This window comes from Myxocyprinus asiaticus, chromosome 11 (assembly GCF_019703515.2).
Source record: "Myxocyprinus asiaticus isolate MX2 ecotype Aquarium Trade chromosome 11, UBuf_Myxa_2, whole genome shotgun sequence".
Classification (NCBI taxonomy): domain Eukaryota; kingdom Metazoa; phylum Chordata; class Actinopteri; order Cypriniformes; family Catostomidae; genus Myxocyprinus; species Myxocyprinus asiaticus.
The window spans coordinates 34,881,891-34,889,302 of NC_059354.1; positions in this window are offsets into that span (position 1 = coordinate 34,881,891).

A 7,412-nucleotide genomic window follows, 5' to 3' on the forward strand; every position below is an offset into this window, starting at 1 on the left:
CAGTTATACCTGGTTATGTTATCGAAGAACAAAAATCAGTGCTAGTTAGAATTTTTCAATGTGTGCAGCCGCTGAATGCATAATTTGAGTTAAGGAGTGAGAAAAGCAGCTGTCGGAGATATATTTAGTCCATCTGTCTCACCACTGAACTGTTTTACTATACCACTGTATCTCTCTTTTTCTCTTTTTCAGCTGTGTACTTAAACTTATTAAGAAGTTGTAATGCTCAACTGAATGGGAGAAGAACACAACGATATGGTAAAACCAGCTATTTAAAGGAAGGTTAATTCCATTATGTGTCCACTAGGTAACAGCAGGAGTGTAATCTGAAGTCAGTGTTTGTCTGCGAGAGGTTTGGTTAATAGAGTGATACACTAAGGAGATGCAGCACTAAAGCACTAAAAGGTTAAACATAATATGTGCAAGTTAATCAATTCTGTCACAGGCAGAATTTTGTTTTTTATAGAAAGACCTCATTCAGATTTGCTTCTTCTATAAAAGTGATTTAAATCTGATTATATCTGATATTATCTTGCTACTGATCAGTATCACTGAAATGAATCAGAATATCACTATATGAATTTTGATGCTGTCAAAACATTGACAATGACTTGAAATGAATGAAATGAAATACACTGTATTGTCCCCGAAGGGAAGTTTGTTTTGGACTCATGGTGCGTACACATGCACAAAGCCTTGTAATTTCCCTATAAATCAATATAAATAAATAAAAATAGAACAATACCCAAACCGTCTCACATTAAAAAGCATAAAAATAAAACAAACAAAAAATGCATTATAAGACAATGTTGTAGAACAATAAATTCCACATATTTACTGTATATACATATAAAACATGCTAAAAACGTATACTTTGTGTAATATACCTTTTTCAATATTTAAATTTTGGAATCCGAAACTCAAGGACTATAGTCATTGTGAAAAAACTTCTCTGAACTCTAAAAAATAAATGTTCTTTAATAGTACTTAGCATATTATGTTCAGCCCTCTTCTTATCAAGAACTATTTTCGGTGTACAGAGATCTTGTGTTGCAATATAGTTCTTTGGAGATTAAAGAAAGTTATTGATATTACATTATAGATTCTTTAGATCAGTATGGTTTCTGGGTTCTTTAAAGCACTGGCACATTTTGTTAAAGAACTGGAGAATTAAATGTATTGTGGAACTTCAAGTTTCCTATGGCATCACAAACATGACAAAACATGTTTGATTATAATTGGAACCTTTATTTTTCAAAGTACAGTGGAAGGAGAAGCACACAACTACAGCCAGCAAAATGTTCAATATTTATTATCAAGGCAGCGACATTTTGAAATTATTATAATTGTAATGTTGCAATTTTTGCAAGCGAGTATTGTGTGAGACGTCTTTCTCTGTACTATTACCTGTGTCCAACTCGCCTGCCTGCAACCATTCAGGTGTGAGAGGGATATTTATTTGTTGGTCTGAAGAGGGGGCAAGAACTCAAAGGCTCTAACGAAGATTCCCATCAAGGTGACAGTGATAACTGAAAGTGTCAGCTGTGTTGAATACTGAGGAGCATTTTGAGGGCCTCAAATCTCACAGCACTGACAGGGAGGGAGGGCCTTTCCCACCACAGGTACAATGGGATCTTCTGAAATGAGATCTAAACCACTCTGACATATTCCAACATGCCTAGCCTACAATGGCATCAAAAAATGCTGGCTCATGTAGCCAGGAGTTCTCCCAAACACCTCAGAAAACCAGTCTGGCTAGAATCAAAATGGCAAGAAAAAGCATGTGCGCAGGTGGTGTCTGTATTTTTACGTGTCTGTGCATACAGGGAGCTCAAATTAGTCTTCAGTGGTGAGGGTGACCCCTTTTTCTAGTGCTTTATAAATCATGCAGAGAGCGACAAGGCCCCGGTAATGTTTTACTGTCACAAGGGTGTGTTTCACACTACAGAGTGCCCTAGGTGTAGGTTTCACGCTGCACTCCACTTTCACTCAGGAAGACCATTACAATCTAATTAAACCAGCTCCAGACAGTCTCCAATGCGAGGGTATTGTTGGGAAAATCACACCTTCTTAATGTGCTCAATTTCAGCTGCCCTGAAGAACGTCACTGTAGATAGACAATTTACAAGAAAAGCAGTTTGTTTTTTCAGACTTGATTTTGATGGACAACTGAACACAGTAAAAGAGAGATAATGAAAAAAACCCACAAAACCATTATGCCTTATGGCATACATAATGAAGACACTGCAGCAATTATTAATAAGCAGGGTATTTTTAATTGCATTGGAGGCTTGCATCGTTTGTATGTAAATCCTGTAGCAGCCTGTCTGATATGCCCTACAGTGCTTCATTTTCATTTAACCAAATGAACTTGGGGAGAAATGCTGGTTGTCAACATCAATCTCTAGTGTTTTCTTCTTACATCCTTAACATGGGCATCTAAAGCTATAAAGAATGCAGAGAGCGAACATCTGTGAAATTATGGTCACTTTGAGCTGGATATTAAAAAACACTACTACAAAATATTTGCATGGACACCTCTAGTGAAGCTTAGATAGGGCCAGTACTGGCAAAAAGTGGTTTTCTAAATTTTCATTAACAGAGATATTAACTCTCAAACCTCATTTCACTTTTTCCCATCTATAAGGGCTCAAGTACAGGTGGGGGGAGAGCTATCATGCATATATCTCACAACAAAATGTATAATTGAAATACATTAACTCAACATTCCATCTCCATACTTACTGATTCATTACTTGTCTGTAAAACAGCCTAGTCTTAATGTCCATTTACAACTCGCTTGAATTTTATTATTGTTTTATTACAAGTTGATTTTATTATATTCAGTTTTGTTTTAAATTTTGCATATGTATAATATAATATAATATAATATAATATAATATAATATAATATAATAATATAATATAATATAAGCTTTTATTGCCTCACAGCAAGCTGGTGGAAATTGTTGTTGGAACAGTGATGTAGCATACATGGAACAAAGTGCACATGTGTAAATGTGTAACAATACAGTACAACAATGCAATTCAAAAAGCAGTTTGTTGTTTTTGTTGTTGTTTTTATACCAGGGGTACCATATATTTTTTTTCTCTTTTCTGTAACTGTTTTTTGTCTGTGTATAGAATGATGATTTCTTGGCAATACTGTATACAAAACAATTATGTCAAGTACTTTGAAATTGATAAAAATCTTGAAATTAGATAGAAAATAAAAATATATTATTTTCAAATGCACATTTTAATCTTAGATAAAGGGTGGCCAACCCAGTACATTTGTCCACATTATTCATTCACCTGTACAAAGGTTGCTATTCACATCTAAGACAATTCACTTTAAGTACCTGATACCATTAACTTCAGCTTTTGGACTGTAAGTGTGGATGGATGAAATGTTGCAAATATAATACAAAAAGGATCCTACTCTGCTTGCGATGATTTACTGAATAATGGTGGATAGTGCTTACACATCCCAATTACTGTCCTCTGTGATGATGTAAAATAGACCTCTCATATGGCCTGTGACCTAGGTTGATAAGTTAATTAAACTTGCTGTAATGAGATTATCACTACTTTTGATGCTCCAGGTCTCTGCTGGTAACTAGGTAACTGCCATATGTGTTATCAGTGCCCTCTTGCTTATGGATGAATGAACAAACAACATGCTCCCCATGACCATCCAATAATTTTACCTGATTGAAATTGTGAACAATTGTATGAATAATTGCAAATGACATTGTTCATACAGTGTTGAAATCGTCTATGTTACTAGTGTAACCTCTGTTCCCTGATGGAGGGAACGAGATGTTGTGTTGATGTAGTGACATTAGGGGTTTGATCTTGAGAGCCCCAATCACCTTTGCTTAAAATAGAAAAGGCCAATGAGAACTGGCGAGTGGAATTTGCATGCCATTCTCTGCCCTGGACATACGGGTATAAAAGGAGATGGCATGCACCACTCATTCAGATTTATGCTGAGGAGCCGATAGAGAGTCCCGGCCATGTCAGTGGCCGGTTCAGCGCCGCGGCAGGAGGGACAGAACATCTCGTTCCCTCCATCAGGGAACAGAAGTTACACTAGTAACCTAGACGTTCCCTGTCTGTCACTCACTCTACGCAGTGTCGATGTAGTGACAATAGGGGTTCCCTATAAGAAACGCTGCAGGTGCTGAACCGTGTCACGAGGTATGGAAGAGTGGACATGGGCAAGCTGCTGCGTGCCTCGCAGCGAGCGCTCGACCACGTCGTGACCTTCCAGCGAGTTAGGTAAGGCGTCTCCCTAGTCCTGTTAAGGGGGGAGGAGGCACTTACCCAAGGAGGCTAAAGGCAGTGGCCTTTCCTGATATTTGCTGTTAAGCAATTTCCCGCCGAGCACCTTCTGGAATAACGCTGCAGGAGGGAGGGCACTATGGAGACCACATCCTACCGGAGGGAGGTTAACATGTGGAGATTACCTCACATGGACTTACCATTGGGGAAGTTCACATATGGAATGATAACACCGGGAGGACTCTATCTATGGAGAGGGTACACAGCAACAGTGGCCGAAGCAGAGCGAAGCTCTGATGAAGGGAAACACAGGGTTCACCTGAGGGGAAATCGAACACTGGAAACATGTCACATGGGATTACCAAGAGGGGAATAACCACGTATGGGGCACTGAGCCTGAGTACACCCGGACCAGACTGGTCGGAGTCAGACATCTCATCCCTGGGTCGCCTGTGTCAGGGCCACCTCGAAACCCGTCCGGGGTCCTTGGGGGCCGACTGACGGGCAGGTGGAGCTGCATTCCTGTGGGAGAATCTTCTTCTCAGAGGACGGCGTACAGGCTCCGATGGTGCGGGAGACGGAGCCGGCATCACAGAAGAACGACCCTGGCGAGAAGCAGATGGGGCGCAGGACTTTGGAGGCCTGAAGGATGTGTCTGATCGCCTCGGTCTGCTTCCTCACAATCGAGAACTGATGGGCGAAGTCCTCAACAATGTCGCCAAAAAGCCCCCCTTGTGAGATGGGCAGCTGCCCGGGCAAGCATGGCTGCTATCTCAGCATTCGACTCATCCCCAGCTCTACCGCCCATGGGCGGGAGCTCAGAAGATTCGTCTGCTTCCGACAGCAGAAGCCCACCCTCCGATGCCACAACCGATAACTCATACTCGTCACGAGCTGCGAACGAGACATTAAATCCACCCTGAGGCGGACCACCTGCATCACTCGACAGCTCTTCCGGGTAGAACAAGCGTGCTGGGGGATGGGAGGTCCGCAGGGGCTGAGCTGGCGGAAGCGCTCCCATGTCCACATCCAGATCACCTGCGGTGCTCGCCGACCCAGCCGCCTGAGTTTCAGCCCAGGACGGAGTGGGTTGGGGAGCAGCCGCGGTGGCTCCTTGCTTCATGAAGAAGGAAGTGAGCCACGACCGCAACGTTCTCATGGGCATGTTCTCGTAATGAGAACATAACCCCTCCACGAAACTGCCTCGGTGTGCTGGCACCCCAAGCACTCGAGACAGATTTCGTGGCTATCCGAAGGGGAGAGATAACGGCCACATCCAGTAGCACAAAAGCGAAAGGCCGTCTTTAAAAAGACGCCAATCATTGGTGCGAGCTTTTTTAGTAGAAAATATACTCTTTTAGAATATACTCTTTTAGCAACTGTAGACTCGGCTGCTGAAGCGCCCAGGGGAAGCACAACACTCGACCGTGTGAGGGTGAACGCTGATATGCTCTGTAAATCCAGCAGCGTAAGCGTAGGTGATGGGATGAACACAATACATGCATTTGGCTCCGAAGAAAAAATCTGAATGAGTGGTGCACGTCATCTCTTTTTATACCCGTATGTCCGGGGCGGAGATTGACATGCAAATTCCACTCGCCAATTCTCATTGTAACATCCGAGGTTGTTACCCCTCCTACCAACCACCGGAGGGAGCCCTCTCCTGAAAACTAACTCTATACCGTTTCTTCTTTGGTGACTTCCTGTTTAAACTATGTAAATACCATGCTGTTCCATCCTGACTTTGCGAAGTATTGCCAGTTTACCCTGCCTTACCAAGCGTTTTTCCATTGCCTTTGCTGATTGTTTTCATGTTATGACCATTGCCTGTTTTCCTGAATTTACTGCCTTTTGGATACCTCTTTGTTTTGTTTGCCTTGTTGGACTCTCTTTTTGGTTTATTGGATTATACCGTTTGCTTTACGACTACCTCTATTTGCCTGCCAATTTGGATTGTTTGCTTGTGTTCATAATAAACTTCCAGCACATGGATCCTAACACCGTCTCCATGGCCAGTTCATTACACTCATTGGCCTTTTCTATTTTAAGCAAAGGTGATTGGGGCTCTCAAGATCGAACCCCTAGTGTCACTACACCGACACAATGTCGAGTGAGTGACAGACAGGGAAAGGCCTACTTGGTAGTAGATGCAGGAAGGTTGCGCAAAATACATAATCTTACAACACAGGGAACATGAAGGTTGTCTGTGCTGATAGACCTGGCACAATGGTGATGGTTAAGCATGGACTGAGTGCCTCAATACAGTCAGTGGTCCAATGGTTTTGTTAATGTGCCCCATACATGGGTGCTGCCCCCATGTGGTTATATACACTTACATGTCCAGCAATTTCATTCCAATATTGTTTTTTTCCCCCTTCTTTTTAAAAGGTGTTCAGGAATACATTTTAAGACTCTAAAAGCTCAACAAATACAGATACTTCCATGCATTATGAAAAGTATAATGCATGTACATATATGCATTATACTCCATATGCACATGGTTTCCTGTCACCTCTCCACTGTTATACAGAGTGTGTGGCCTAATGGTGACTGTGATTATTTTCAAGTAGGATGTATTCAAGGATCAACATCTTTTGTTGGCCCTGGAACAACATTCCTGTCAAACCAACATATACCTTACCCCATTTTTATCCCAAACTATTAACTATCCCTAAAATGTAAGGGAAAAGATAGGTTGATAAAAATGTTGTCAAAACGCCAACCCCAGCCTAACCCTAAACCAAGCCCTAAAATCTCATCTATTACTCCAGGACCAAAAGGGATAATGATACACGAAAACTTCCTACTTGGTGAAAACTGAGCTGTGAGTGGACCACAGGTACTGTAAATGCAATCTGCCAGTTCAACATTTTTAATAGTTCTTGTCATAGCAAGTGTACTGCCTCAGTGGACCTACAGCTCAAATGTAGCCAAAAGTAGACTAATAATTTTTTGAGTTTCTTAAATAGGTCAGTATTCCATTCCATACAGCACACCAATCCTAAACAAATGTGTAAAGTTGAACTGCTTTTGCAGGGGGATAGACTTGCATTGACATTTCATCAGTTAAAGGGCAGGTCTGAGAATATGTGCTTGCTCCATGCGACATCAACAAAGAGAAAGTTC